Here is a 15,509-nt window from a genome sequence, read left to right as displayed (position 1 = left end):
TCCTGCTATCCCTCCCCTCTCATCACCCCTTTCCCCTCCCCTACTCTGGATCTGTGACTGTTGGTATGTAAATTAGCCATTCATGCAAATGCCACCATAGTTTTCCTCTCATATTATATGTTTGCATAAATTTGCTGAAGTGTAATAGCTTGGTAAGTTTGAATTGCATGGATGCAATCAGAAACTGATGAGGATTTGATAGTATAGCAATTTCAGTGTTGTGAATAATTTATCAAAAGTAGGGATGATATTAAAAGTAATAGATATTCTAGATTGTCTTGACAATCAAACTCGATAGATAGTTTAATAGACGGTTTAACATAATAGGATATTTGTAGAATATTGTATGTAAGTTATTGTATATTGTAAGTTGGGGAAATTTGCCTTAAATGTTTCTTATTTTATTTACTTACATTTCTATGAAATTTACACAGTGTTTAAAATGTAACATTTTAAAATGTATTTTCCCAGTTACTTACTTAGTTCGGGATATATCTGAACTTATATAGATAAACTCCTTAAAAAATGAGATTGGTAGATTAATGTCTTTAATCTAAGGTTTGATTGTTGAAGTATTAACTTTGTCAATTTTTAATGATATTTATCTTTTAAAATAATATAAAATTATATCTATATGCCTGGTATTGTTGATTATTTCCTGCGTTTTTGTCAAAAGTAGTGTCTTGTCTGTGTTTGTTTTCCCACTGGATAACAAATTCTATAGTAAAATCTTATACTTTTTGGGCTTGTCCTGGTGGTCATAGTAAAACTTACACAGAATCACTGTTGACTCAACAACTCACAGTCCACAACATTGTACCAGTTGGTTCTATATCTATTTAAAAAAATATATAATATTTTTTAAAAATATAATAATATAAATTGTAGTAATCTTAATAGTGTCACCATTCTGTTCATTTTCTTTTTTTCCAAGTTAGAATGTAATTCTAAACTACAATCAATCCCAATATACATCAATCATTTTCATGTTATACATTTTCATCAACGTTAAGCTGACAGAAAACGATATTGCTGCGTAAGATCATTGAATATGGAAGAACGATAACTCACTGAAAGACTACGCTAGACACTGGCGCAGAATTCTAATTAGATACAGCGCCATGGTAAACTGCTTAACTGCGATCAGTTTGGAATTATTGAAGATTAGCAAATGAGCAAAATAATATGTATAAAGACTTAAACCTTTCAATAACCATTCATTTTAGACTAGTATTTAATATTAAGTGTTAATTTAATTAGTTTTAAAATTATTTTATGTTTTATATTTTATTTAAGAAATTCTCATTAAAACAAAATGCAGTATATAAATGACAAGACAACATAGAAAACAAAGAGAAAATCGGGATAACCCTTTAATCTAGAAAGTTTGTTTCTAAAAGGTTCTTAAAAATGAAAATTAAGAACAAACTGTTTCTTAGTTGTTACTCATTTGATAGTCATGTTACTTGGACAGAAGCACAAATCAGGTCATTTTTTATCTGATCTAAATGTATAATATGATGTCAAATTATTGTCATTTTCAATCTAGAAACTGATTTTAAATAATGGTCTTGCAGATGGAGACCTTAATAGACCCTTTAAATTTGTATTAAAACCCATTTCTTTTGATAAAAAAATTACTTGAAAAATAGTTTTATAGCCAATAGAAATAGACCCTAAATGTATTAAAGGTATTTAACTTGGACTAATTTAAACAATAATACTATTACTAGAAAATCAAGAGTTTATTGCATTAGCAGATACACTTTTAAGCTTGACACATATTATGCATATTGTTAATATTGGTCCTTGGGTATAATTATAGAGGTTAAGTTATATGCACAACATAAAATAAACATAAACAATTAAATGAATAGGTTGGGGTTTATATAGCACGGCAGTGTGCATTGTTTCTACTTCTTATATTATTACTCCTATGCATGTTGAATGTTACTGCAACATTCAGGTAGCTCTTTCTTTTCCATCTTTTGCTTAAAACTTCTTCTTAATTCTTCTGCAGATTAGTTTGATAGTGTTGTTGCTGCAACTTCTTAGCTGTTTCTTTTCCATCTTTTGTTTATTATTCTTCTACAGATGAGTTTAATAGTGTTGTTGCTGCAACATCTTAGCTTCCTCTCCATCTTATTTTTATTCTTCTTCTTACAAATAAATTTGATAGTGTTGTTGCTGCAACTTCTTAGCTCTTTCCTCTCCATCTATTTTGTATTCTTCTACAGATGAGTTTGATAGTGTTGTTGCTGCAACTTCTTAGCTGTTTCTTGTCCATCTTTTGCTTAATCTTCTTCTTACTACTTCTAAAGATGAGTTTAATAGTGTTGTTACTGCAACTTCTTAGCCATTTCTTCTCCATCTTTGCTTTTTCTTCTTCTACAGATGAGTTTGATAGTGCTGTTGCTGCAACTTCTTAGCTGTTTCTTTTCCATCTTTTGCTTAATCTTCTTTTTACCTCTTCTACAGATGAGTCTAATAGTGTTGTTCATGCTACTTTTTAGCCGGTTCTTCTCCCTCTTTGCTTATTTTTCTACAGATCAGTTTGATAGTGTTGTTGCTGCAACTACTTAAAACATTGTATTAATTCTTCTGCAGATTAGTTTGCTGTTGTTGATTATTCTTCATCTTCTATGAAAGATTTTGATATTTGTAGCTGCTATTTCTTAGATTTTTCTTATTCTTCTTCTACAGATGAGTTTGATAGTTTTGTTGCTCATCTTAGCTATTTCTTCTATATTGCATTGCATATTGAGTTGTTGTTTCGATAAATAAAATATAGTGTGTGTTATTTACCTCATTTGCAGTATAATGAAATAAATGAATGAATTTAATTAATAATATTGTGATTTCTCTTTATCTCTGCTTCTATGTTGTATGTGCAATAATATTTTCTAGAGTTTAGATTTTTGATTTAAAACTTTAATCACCAATCAACACATTTCCATACCAAGTATTAATGGAAATAAGCTACGTTATAAAAGTTTCAAATGATGCATTTTAAATTTAACTGCAGATTTTCACTTAACAAAGTATATAAATAACTATTAATTATTTGAAATTAGATAAAAGATGTCCTTAACTACACTCTAATACAAAAATATTGTAGTTTAAACCGCTTATGTTTCGACACCATTAAAGTCACTGTCATTTTTATAACTCACTAAATTGTTATTTATACTAAAAAAAATTATCTACATATTAGATAAAGACAACATTTTTCAATAAGATTTAGAGACAAATAATATGATATATAATGATTCACAATTTTTAACTTTAACTGAAAATAACTTACAAATTTAAAATCTGAGATGATCCCCCCTTATAGTTCTTACTACAATTTTTCTGTATAATTCACTACTGGAGATAAGAATCTGTCCCTTATTGGCCTCTTGTTAGTGTTGGTTGCAGCTATTGTACCTGGGCTAGGAAACGATGATTTGTACAAGTTTCTAAGTTTATCCCCGGCAGTACATAACAGTGTGCAATACCATTATGGTAATGCAGAGTTTATGTGCGCCACTGTGATAGCCATAGAATATTTACATTATTAAATGTTTTGGATTTTGCATTGAATGAATACAATAATGTAATTGAAAATATGTTTTAGATTCTGTTTATAAATAATAAATTTGGTAAAATTTTAACTTTAAAAGATTATTCCAGAATAATTATATTATACAGTTATTTTCAGTCATATATAAATAATATTTTTAGAAATATAAATTTGAATTGAAAATTTACTAAAATACTTTATTTTACGTTTATAATCTGAACAAATATAATGTCCCTTTGTCTGTCGGTCAACCCCATCCCCACCTCTCCTCTCCACAAATTCTAATTCCTTTCATATTGTATACAATTGCTATATTCTGTAATCTTCAAACCTAAAAATGTTCAATATATTTGACAGTACAATACATAATATAAACAAAATTGATAGATCTGGTATTGACTAAAACAATAGTATTTTTCAATTTACCTAGTAATTTTTAGGAACACTACCAAAACAGACTACCATAAGATATATTCATTTCTTATTAATATTCAAGTTAATAATTACTGAATTATTAATTGATTAATTTGTATCTTTAAGGCCTAATTAACTTTGTCTTATATGTCTTTCTAATAAATCCATGGATGACAATGCAAATATGACTTGGATATTAATGATTGATTGGAGAAGAAGTATTAAATTATGCATGCGTACGGTTTTTATAGTAATTTTATATTAATAGGTATATTTAAACATTTTTATTCATATTAAATAATACTATGTAATTGGTATATTGATTGATATATTATTATGATTAGCGACTTAGTTTAAGTTAATTATATAGTGTGTTAAACAAATTGAAACAATGAATGATATATTACTATTTATTACTAATGATTTTTTAAATATTAAATTTAATATTATACCATTAATATTTTATTTTTACTATGATTTTAAGCTCATTCATGGTATTAAAAATCTTTAACATATTTAAAATGCATTTATATTTATTTATAGATATTAAAATTACTTAATTTCGTAATTTTAACAAATTTTATATAATTCTATTTTAGATTAATTTATTCATATTAAAATCAATTACATATTTTCCACATTACTGTTGCTTATATCATCAGGATAGAACAGTATGTGCTTTCATGAAACCATGCCAAAAACATGAGGTCTGTATCTAATAATTCAAATGAAATATTATACCATATTTTGAAAGAGTGATATTTATTTAGAAGAAGGGGTCTCGTCAAATACTTGTTTACTACATGGTTTTTTACCAAAAATTACAAAAAAATAATAAAAAATTAGAAATTAATGACACATGTTTACGTTAAATTTGTACTTGAAATACCGGAATGGTGTCCGGCGGGGTTTAGTTTTTTACCAACCCGCAACCAGTTCTAAAAATACCGGGATGGTGTTTGGCGGGAGATAATTTTACCATGTAGTTTAAGTTCTATTTATTTGTTGTTAGCCGAAACCGCAAATTCATTTCAATGAACTGTTTTTTATATGTTTACAAATAAAAATATATTTACTTTACTTGACTTGAATTGAAATCACTGTCTCAGTTTGGCCTAACTTCAGAACGGTGCAAACTCTTTCTCTGTGGATGATGATGACTGATATACCACCAACTACCAATGAGAAGGTTGCAATGGAATATTTGTTGTTTTGGAGTTGTTTATTTTTTAAAATAGAAACAAGACAGGTCCCTATAAACTTGTATTCACAAGCTATTTGAGATTTAATATCATTATTTTGGTTCCCATTGAACAAATAGACTGCCACAGACCATGCAAATTGTCATGTATTTGTATGCAAAGAGAGATGCCATGAAACACAATGTAATCCGGATATTCCAGCTCTATTAACCAGGTGCAATGCATGTAACACATAGAAAAACATCTGAAAAACATATCATAAAAATCAAAGTAAATTTGATACAAAAGAAATTCAAGCTGATCCCTGAGAGTAATATAGGATACAAAAAAAACGAATGGAAAAAAAAAACATGGCATTTATTTTTGAGCATGTATTTAGAATGTTGTGTTAAGTTAGTTCATAGTTTTGGAAGTGAGCCAAAAGTGAGACATACGTATCCAGCATGCGACAATGTCATAACCTCATGTAGCGACCCTGTTCTGTTATACAAGGCATCATGTGCTAATGTAACAACTTATGTACATGAATACCCAGCTACAATAACTTTCTTTGTTGGAGGTCGCACAAGTATTAAATAGTTTGACTTTACGGTATGTTTGCTTAATGTGTTCTTAAATATGTTACCTTCTTATCAATGTTTTCAATCTGTTTATTTGTCGGAAATGTACTGCGAATCGAATTAAATAGAAATGTTGTTAATCGTAAGTAAACTATTTGTATGTTAGGATTGTAGGCCAAGTATGCCTAAGGAAATGGTAGTTGTACACAACATTGAATATTAAAGTACGGGCAGCGTAACATAGAGTTTGGTGTCATAACAACATCGTAGGCCTGATCTCTTTGTGTTGTTTAAGCCCGTAATATGTTATATCCCATTATCAATATTCTTGGAAGATTATGTGTAGGATTGACACATTGATTGTAGATAAGTAAGTATAGCATGTTTATTTAGTCTTGTAGGCCAAGTTTTCTAAAAGGGAATGTTATGTTCGGAAGTAATATTGTGCCTGGTAGCATATAATACGGTCCAATAACAATCCATCATGTTGTTAGGCTTAATCTTTTTAAAGCAATGCTCTGTGATAAGATCTGTAGTGCACACTATTCGCACCCTTTTTAACACCGTAGGCCTACATTACTACTACATTTTTTCCTCAATAACCATGGAGAAAATATGTTGTTTCTCTCCATGACAAGAATGTATAGTAATGAATGAAGTAAACAAATGTTATTGGTCTTTGTTTTTACAATGTATATACCTTGCTGTATAAAAATGTTGGGCTCCTTTGATAAAGTATTTGCATCAGATCTTTTCTTTAAACAGTTTCCAACAAATTCTTAGAACACATAAAGAAATAATTGCATATTCTATTACACAATTACACATAACTCCCTAAAAACATATTTAAGTATTTCTAAATTGAAATACAACAGAAGATTAAAGTATGTCTTCTAACTATGTTTCCAAAAAAAAGAAAGTAATCCAAGTGCTGTAGTTAAATATTTGCATTTCTGAGTTGTTGTAAGAAATAGAAATTGCCTGAGGAATTTATAGACTAATTGTGTAAAAGAATGCATTTGAATTGATATAAATTAATTGTGACAAGTGAACTAATATTTTAAGCACCGTTATGCAAGGATACTCAGATACTTTAAAATTTACAGCTTTTAAATGAATTTTTACATTTCCTATGTCTGACCTGTCATTTGAACTTTAAACTTTGACATTTTTGCTAGGTAGCAAAGAAAAAATTGTAATTTATGATAGTAAATTTTACTACAGCCTACTGTTATTGTAGTATTTTTAAATTGAACAGCGCACTCTCTTTTTGACCACAATAAATATATATTTTAAATTATAAGAAAGAGAAAATCTTCTATTATTAAAAATTTTTGATTGATATGAAATTTTTGATAAAATGTATTTTATTTTTATGCCAGTTTTCGGACAGGTTGGTTTAGTTTGATTATGAGATTTTTGATTGATATAATAAGTGAGTTTTTAGAAAGTTTGATCCCATAACCAAGTTGCAAAAATTGCATCATAGCTTGACCAATGTCCTAAATGTAACTGAACCAATAAACCTTTAAATAATTATATAAATTATTAAAATAAAGAAACCTGCTTTAGCAAGTCTAGCAAATATTATGGCATTTTCATGCTGGAAACAATCATGCACCTTTTGAGGTTTGGCTGAAGAGGTAAGTTTATTGCTAAAGTATTAGTTCCCTATGATGAAGTCATAGGGAACTGCTTGCTACAGTATCAGTTCCCTATGATGAAGTCATAGGGAACTGGTTGCTACAGTATCAGTTCTCTATGATGAAGTAATATGGAACTGGTTGCTACAGTATCAGTTCTCTATGACGAAGTCATAGGGAACTGGTTGCTACAATATCAGTTCTCTATGATGAAGTCATATGGAACTGGTTGCTACGATATCAGTTCTCTATGATGAAGTCATATGGAACTGGTTGCTACAGTATCAGTTCTCTATGACGAAGTCATAGGGAACTGGTTGCTACAATATCAGTTCTCTATGATGATGTCATAAAGAACTGGTTGCTACAGTATCAGTTCTCTATGATGAAGTCATAGGGAACTGGTTGCTACAGTATCAGTTCTCTATGATGATGTCATAAAGAACTTGTTGCTACAGTATCAGTTCTCTATGACGAAGTCATAGGGAACTGCTTGCTACAATATCAGTTCTCTATGATGAAGTCATATGGAACTGGTTGCTACAATATCAGTTCTCTATGATGAAGTCATATGGAACTGTTTGCTTCAGTATCAGTTCTCTATGATGAAGTCATAGGGAACTGGTTGCTATACTATCAGTTCTCTATGATGAAGTCATAGGGAACTGGTTGCTATACTATCAGTTCTCTATGATGAAGTCATAGGGAACTGGTTGCTATACTATCAGTTCTCTATGATGAAGTCATAGGGAACTGGTTGTGTACTGGAGTCTTTTCAAACAACACCCCTTTCTTGGTGTACCTTTCATAATTCAGGGAAATGTAAAATAAAGTATAATTGTATAATATAAAAATATGGCATGTTTTGACAAATAATAACCTTTGTATTGAGCCAGAGGGCATTGACTTAGATCGTAAGTGCCACGATTCGTGCAAAACCAATCTAATCTTCATATTTTAATCCATTTTCTAACAATTATAGTTATTCAATGTTCTTTAGAATTGGCAAGTTATGGGTAATGACTCAAATGATGAATGGAGTATGTTGTCATGGCAACGCGACTGAGTCATACAAGATGGAGACGTATTGTGGATTTTGTCATATTTCTTCCTGACGACTATAATCCCTTTCTACCCGTGTCAATTACCTTACTATAGACAGGTTTAATCAAGTTTTTATGACCTGTTTTTCTTCTTTGTTAATTTGCATACTAAAATCAGAAGGCTTTAGTTGGCTACTTTATTTTATTCAGCTCATTTCTTTATTTCAACAAATATATTTCAACTGACATACTACAGTATATAGATTGCGTGTTATGCAGGGAAAAGATCTTTAGAAGTACCAACAAAATTGAACTTTATTTTATTCAGCTTATTTCTTCATTTCAACAAATATATTTCAAGAGACATACTATATAGATTGCGTGCTATGCAGAGCAAAGATCTTTAGACGTTAGGCATGTACCAACAAAATTGAACTTGATTTTATTCAGCTTATTTCTTCATGTCAACAAATATATTTGTGGAAGAGACATACTATTACTAAAGATCTTCAGACTTTACACCAAAAACATTAAATGGAAATATTAAATCAATTTCAAAATGGAACAAATGCAATTGAATAACCAATATAAACAACAGAACAACAAAATTGTTACAGAATATAATATAGATTATCAACACACAATGTTTAATTGACATAAATTATAACTAGATTTATTTTCTTCCTTTGATAAACTAAAGGAAATTTCTTTTCTCCATGCTATAGGTGATCTGTCAATACAAATCTACAAAACTATCTGTATTTTGCATTCGATACCTTTTCCATACATACCATAGGCATTTATACATTAATATCAATGTTATGCTATTCGTATTCAATTTACTTGCGTATAAATGATAACAAAGAATAATTAAAGTAATTTGAACTGATTTGACTGGAGATGATGAGGTAACAATGAGAAATATATGATAAATTTGATGAGTATATAAATAGTTATTTGTATACTCATTAAATTTGAACATATTGTCGCAATATCAAGCCATGATGTGGGGGGTTAGCAGAATTCCACAAAATTCTGTCTTTATGAAGTTTAACAAAAGGGCATTTTTCTTTCCAATAAAAATTGGTCCTCACAAAAAAAGATTTTAAAATGGTTTCTGTGGAAAGATTTTAAATGCAATGCAATCATGGTTCAAATTTGACCTCACCTCAGCTCAGTGTAGGTTAAATGAATGGAGCACACATTATACTGCTCACTAGATAATAATTGACATTTTTATAATATTTTGTGATAGTTGGGCTGTAATAATATGATTTTTTATTTGTTACAGTAAAAACTGGTTTTGAAGTTCTTTGGAGTTTTTAAATATAAACAGACCCTGAAAGTTAAGCTAATTTTGCTTATTGACCTCAACTTGACCTTAGAGACCTTTGAAATTTCCTAATTTTAGAGCACTGTCTGGTGCTCCTGGGTCACCTGCTAAAAAAAATCACCAATAATATTTAGTAGCTGACTTGTTTAACATTCTTAGTAGATAATATGATACAATATACATGTGGTCAACACTTCTTAAGGCACACTTCTTGTGGTAAAGTTGCTGGTGAGCCATACTTTTGTGGTCAGTTTTATTGGTCAGTCCATTAATGGCTTTTGATGGCTATTTATAGACGAATAACCATTTATAGGAAATCACCTAGTGGCATCTCAGCTTAAGATATAATATTATTTGAAATTAGTATAAATCTGAAATTTAATATTTTAATTACTTTGTTCAACATTTTTTCTTATTGTTGGAAGTGTTTCAATAATAACTTTCAGTTGAAAAGACATGACTCTATCCATCCCTACATATACCCGCAGCAAACTTACATTTAAAACCTGTGAGCAAAATTGATTTCCCAAGATTCTACTAAATTTAATGCAAAAACACATAGCCAAGGAATCCAGCTATCCACTTAATGCTAGCCATAATTTGATGTCAAAATTTTTCTTTTATGAACAATTCTAATATTATCAAGCTAAAAAAATGGTCAAATCCAGTTCAGCAATACGTCTAAATTGTTCTTGGATTTTGTATATATAATATATATATAATTTGTTTTACAATTTTGTGAAGCTTTGAAATTTGTATATAATTTTGGATTTGATTAATTTGTCTGGATATTAAACTGAATATATTTAAAGTAACAATTTGATGTGACTAGTGAGTTGGTATTTTGTTCAATAGTACTTATGCTATAGAACAATTATTTTATTAATTAGTATATTAATTCATTGATAATATCATACATTAATAATAATAGCAATCTTCTACTCTTACTACATTTTTTAATGTGACATAATTTTTGCATATGTTTATCTCTTCCCCATCTTGGAGGTAATCCTGAATAATTGAAATTTAGTTAAATAATCTAAACATTTTGTTATATATTATTTTTTTTGACTGAATGTTTTTTTCATTACCTATATTTTTGTAACACAATTTATTTCAGTGTTCGACTGCCTTTTTATTTATTTTTTTGTATTTTTATACTGAATAAAAAAATATAATAAATGAATAAATTGCAATAACAGTATAGACTCTGTTATTATTTATTTGTAAACTTTGTTATATACTAGAAACATTGATGCAAATTTGCTTATGTGTATTAGTTTTTTGTTGTTATATTATAAATTATTTTATTTTGAAAAAATCTATCAATTAAATATTATAAATTGTATGTATTATTAAATATGGCAGCTATCTTTCAGCTTTATTTAAAAAGTTTCAAATTTGAAGAATGATCATGCCAGAAAATTGTCTCATTTTTATGACTATCGCCACTAAAAAGTATGTCTCCACGAAAGGAGGTCACGATCCAAACATAAAGACGATCCTCCGCTAACCAGGTAGCCAATTCTCACTGCACAACTTACGATCTGCATGAAAGAAATAAAATTTGAAATGATAATTTTTTCCCCTTTCTTAGTATCATCGAGGGAATGTAACGTGATACGCTGTCTCATTATTCCTGTTGGTTTTTTGCTGATTTAGTTGTTTGAAAATCTTAATTTAGAAAAAATGTTAGTTGCCAGAATTTAATGGGATACTCTGATTCAAATCCAGTATTTTCTTTTTCGTTATTTCAATTTATCTGTCAAATTAATTGATTCAACAAACATTTATTGTAATTGTTGTAATTGTAGGCATAGTGTCTTTTAATGCCTTTCTAATCTTTATAAATATTTGTATGTATTTGTGCAGTTAAAATAATATACAATTAATTGTTATTAGTATGGTATACATTAAACAGTTTAATTTTGCATTGTAGAGAATTAATTGTTCACTAAATAATCATTTCTTTTCTTGTAAAGTGTATGTTACAAAACATAATATATTTTTTGCTTTATACTGCATATCTCTTTCACTGTGACCTTTTTCATACTTTTTTTTATTAAAACAACCGTTAAAGTTGTCACACACTTTTACCTGGAAGGCTATAGAATCTAAAAAATACATAGCTCAGTATTTCTTAGATGTTTGTATGTTTTTTTTATTTTCTAATGAGTTATATTTTATATAATTGCCTTTTTAAAAAAATGAATATTTATGAGCTTATTAATAAGTTATCAATTAGCCTCGAGAATTGGTATAAATTGTATGTGACATGAAATATACCGATATATAGCATCTAGATAGCCTAGAATACTCTGTAGATTGAGTAAAATGGATGTGTTAGCTGTCTAATAAGAGTTCATGTAGCTTCCGATTCCCAACATTATGAAACATGACAGCTGCCTTGCTGTTCATCATAGATGTTGGCATGGCAACCAACATCATCTAACATGTCTTATGGATGTCATGACAACTCGAGAATCCATATTTCTATCATTTTTACAACCTTCCGCTATGATGTTTCATCTCGATAATTTTTAACCGTCTTCATTCTAATCATAGTATTATTCTCATCAGTGTCACATCATATGCTTGCGTTTCGACGAACATGCGGCAATAACATCAAACTCGTTTTTGGATAATGGGGATTGGTTAGTGAAAATTCCCAGAAGCTATTTGCAAACTGGTTTGATCGTGGCCGACTTTACACTAACCCGTATATGTTTAATGCTATGCAATCTTTATCTACATCATCATTCTAATACTGTCATGTTGGTATTAAGTGAGCCTTACCTTGTATACTGTATCTTCTAATACTAATGTGGTGCCACACCATAAATGGATAAAACAAAACTTCAATGTTGTCCACAAACATACATAAATGTTCACATGGACCACTAAAAGTATTTACAATGAGAGTTTAGAATGTAAAGTACTCAATTTAAAATATTTTTATGTTTAATGTGGTAGTCATGAAAAATTGCCATTTTTAAAATTTGACAATAAAGGTATTTTGATTATTACCGTATTAATGACAACATAGATCCCACACACCACCGCCGTTTAGCATATAAGCTTAAGTTTAAATTTATTTATTTATCTTTTATTTTGTTCTTTATTTAGAGGGGTAACCCTTTCAGCTGAACCTGCAGGCCACCGGATATCCATGAGCCCTTTGTTAAAATGACAAAATATAATATGTATATAAAAAATAAAATACAATTTAAAAATACATTACACTTAACAAATTACAATATTAAAAAATATGTTTTTTAAACTTATATTAACTGTTTTTATTTACATTTTTCATTTTGTGACAAGTGCAATGGTTTATACTTCTTTGTATTTTATATGTTGGTCACAAACGCATACATTACCTACAGTACATAGATGTCATTATCTTTGTAATAACAAGTTAGTTAGTGTATGTTACTTTAAGTCTCAAAATAGACATGTAAATTTAACCCAACCAGAAAAACATCAATTGTACAGTAATTATCCAAAAGTTATTTGCATATGAGATTACAGAAATTAAATCTCATAGGATATGCCAAACAACAGAGGCTAAATTGTTGAAGTTACCACTGAATGGTTATAGGTAGCCTGTGGCTAGCTCGGACTGTCCTTGATTTTTCTAATATCCTAACAATATCAGGTATGTATGTATTAAAGTGTGTTGTTTCTTATTGTTAACCTTAACAGGAGCCCAAGGTGTGACTGCATTTGGTGTGTGTGTGGTATGCGTTATTTACCGCAGTTGAGCATTGTCAAAAATTGATTAAACTTGATAAAAACCCCTTTCACTCAAAATCGTTTGAAATGATATCTATTTGATTTTAGAAAAGTGACATAAAAGTATTTTAAATAATCTGTATAAAATGAATACGAGAAAACAAATCATATATCCAGTGAAAATAGTAATTACATACAGTACATTGTTATAATTAATAATAATTATTTGATGGAAGCTACACTTATGGAATACAGACGCACTTCTTCGAAGAAAGGTGCATTTAGAGTATTTTAAGTGATTTGATAAACATGAAAACTAATGTACAGTATGTACAAAATATCATTAAAAACTGTATGACATGGGGGCAGAAAGGTTTTTATGTGATACCTAAGATAACATTAATTTGTTTTCTTAACAGTGCCAAGTATATATAAGACAAAATTATAAAAAACAAGAAAAAAAAAGGAAAAATTACCATTCAGACAAATAATTATTCTCCAAAAAGTATTTTATATTTATTTACTGTATAGTAAAAGTATTACAAAACTATTTATTTTGAAATTGTAAACATAAATAATTAATTTTAATATTATTTAGGCTAATTAAGTTAAGAATGCTACACAAAGAAACACAAAAATTGACCAAATATATTTTGATTATTTTTAATTGAATTATTTTTAATATCTTATTTGATTAATAATTTTGTATTATTTTCCAAATTCTTTGGTGCATTTGTTAAAAACGTCAATAATCTTGTACTTTTTATGACAACTTTATTGTTCGACCCAGTTAGCTCGAAATTCCTCCCTTTTTTTCACAAATAAACCATCTTAATCCTCAACCAATCAGCACACTGTGATTCTTAAGCCTCAATTATGAAAGTTATTTATCTAAATGGATATCGTTATCCTCCCTGTTTGAAAATGGAACATTCTAATGTTTTATTGTAGTGTCATACGAAAGTCAAGGTTATTTTGTTTCACTAATTTTAAAATAAAAAAAAGGCTATAATAGCACAACAAAAAATGCAATGAATGTTTAGGATTTTGTAAATATTTCCTCCCGTTTAATGTGTTTTGTAGTGTGATTATGAAATATGACAAGCAATTATGTTTTGCATAATTCTTTTATTTAAATGTATAACTACAGAATCCTACAATACGTTATTATAAAACATTTTTTATTATAATTTTTTTAACATATAATGTAAAATTTCACAAGAAGCCTATACACAAATAAAATTCTCTAATTATTAGGTGATCATTTAGAATAAAATGATCACCTATTGTTATTGTATCAAATCTTTATTGGTTATCCGCAACGAAGTTGCTGATAACCTCTTGTGATTGTACGAAATCATCAACATCAACATCATCTTTTTATTTCTCTTCTTTCTTTCTGTATGATTTTTGTGTAACGCTTTTCTCTGAAACTTGCAAACATAACATTTTGTGAACTATGTTAACATTTTGACATTTATGTAACGTCGTCAAGCGAAGCTTTTCATGATGTTTACAATTGCGCAACGTGACGTACGCGCGATTTAACGATTTTCTCGTATTTAACATAGGTCAAAAATCAAATAACATTTTAAATTGAAACTTTGCACAAATTTAATTTATATCATGCGCTAACTTTCTGTTGAACAAAAATTGCGTGTTTTACACAAAGTTACGCGCGCACGCGCATTTAAAATTTCAAAATGCGCAAAATTATTTTCTAATCAACTTTCTACGCGTTTCATGTCATCTTAAGCATGTCAAAAATTCCCACGCGTGCGCAAATTTTTACGTGTGCGGTGCGCACGTAGCATTGAAAACATATATTTTCCGCGTGATTTATGTTTTTCCAGCCTCTTCTAGTAATTTTACCAACTTTTAAACAATTTGGGCTTAAGGTTACGTCATACGAGCACGTCGAATTGGTCAATTTGCGCGCGTTTTTGATGAAAAAGTTCAGAAATTCGTCAAAATTATGCCTTTTTTTAAACAGTCGTAGTTTCTAAACTGCACG

General features: G+C 29.0%; 1 protein-coding gene across 2 annotated transcripts in view; it reads left to right on the top strand.

The window, feature by feature from the left end:
• LOC144853916 (methylmalonyl-CoA epimerase, mitochondrial-like) overlaps nucleotides 1-15,509 on the top strand; it is a 96,817-nt gene that overhangs the window by 35,742 nt on the left and 45,566 nt on the right. The window contains exon 5 of one of the 2 annotated variants that reach the window (XR_013614460.1): nucleotides 5,908-6,115. The exons of the other annotated variant lie outside the window; for it this stretch is intronic. The gene's annotated coding sequence lies outside the window, so the exon portion shown is untranslated. The remainder of the gene's footprint in view (nucleotides 1-5,907; nucleotides 6,116-15,509) is intronic. 2 annotated transcript variants of the gene reach the window in all.

This window comes from Antedon bifida, chromosome 10 (assembly GCF_963402885.1).
Source record: "Antedon bifida chromosome 10, ecAntBifi1.1, whole genome shotgun sequence".
Classification (NCBI taxonomy): Eukaryota; Metazoa; Echinodermata; class Crinoidea; order Comatulida; family Antedonidae; genus Antedon; species Antedon bifida.
Note: the sequence above shows the minus strand (reverse complement) of the source record. Positions and strands in the feature narration are given on the sequence as shown.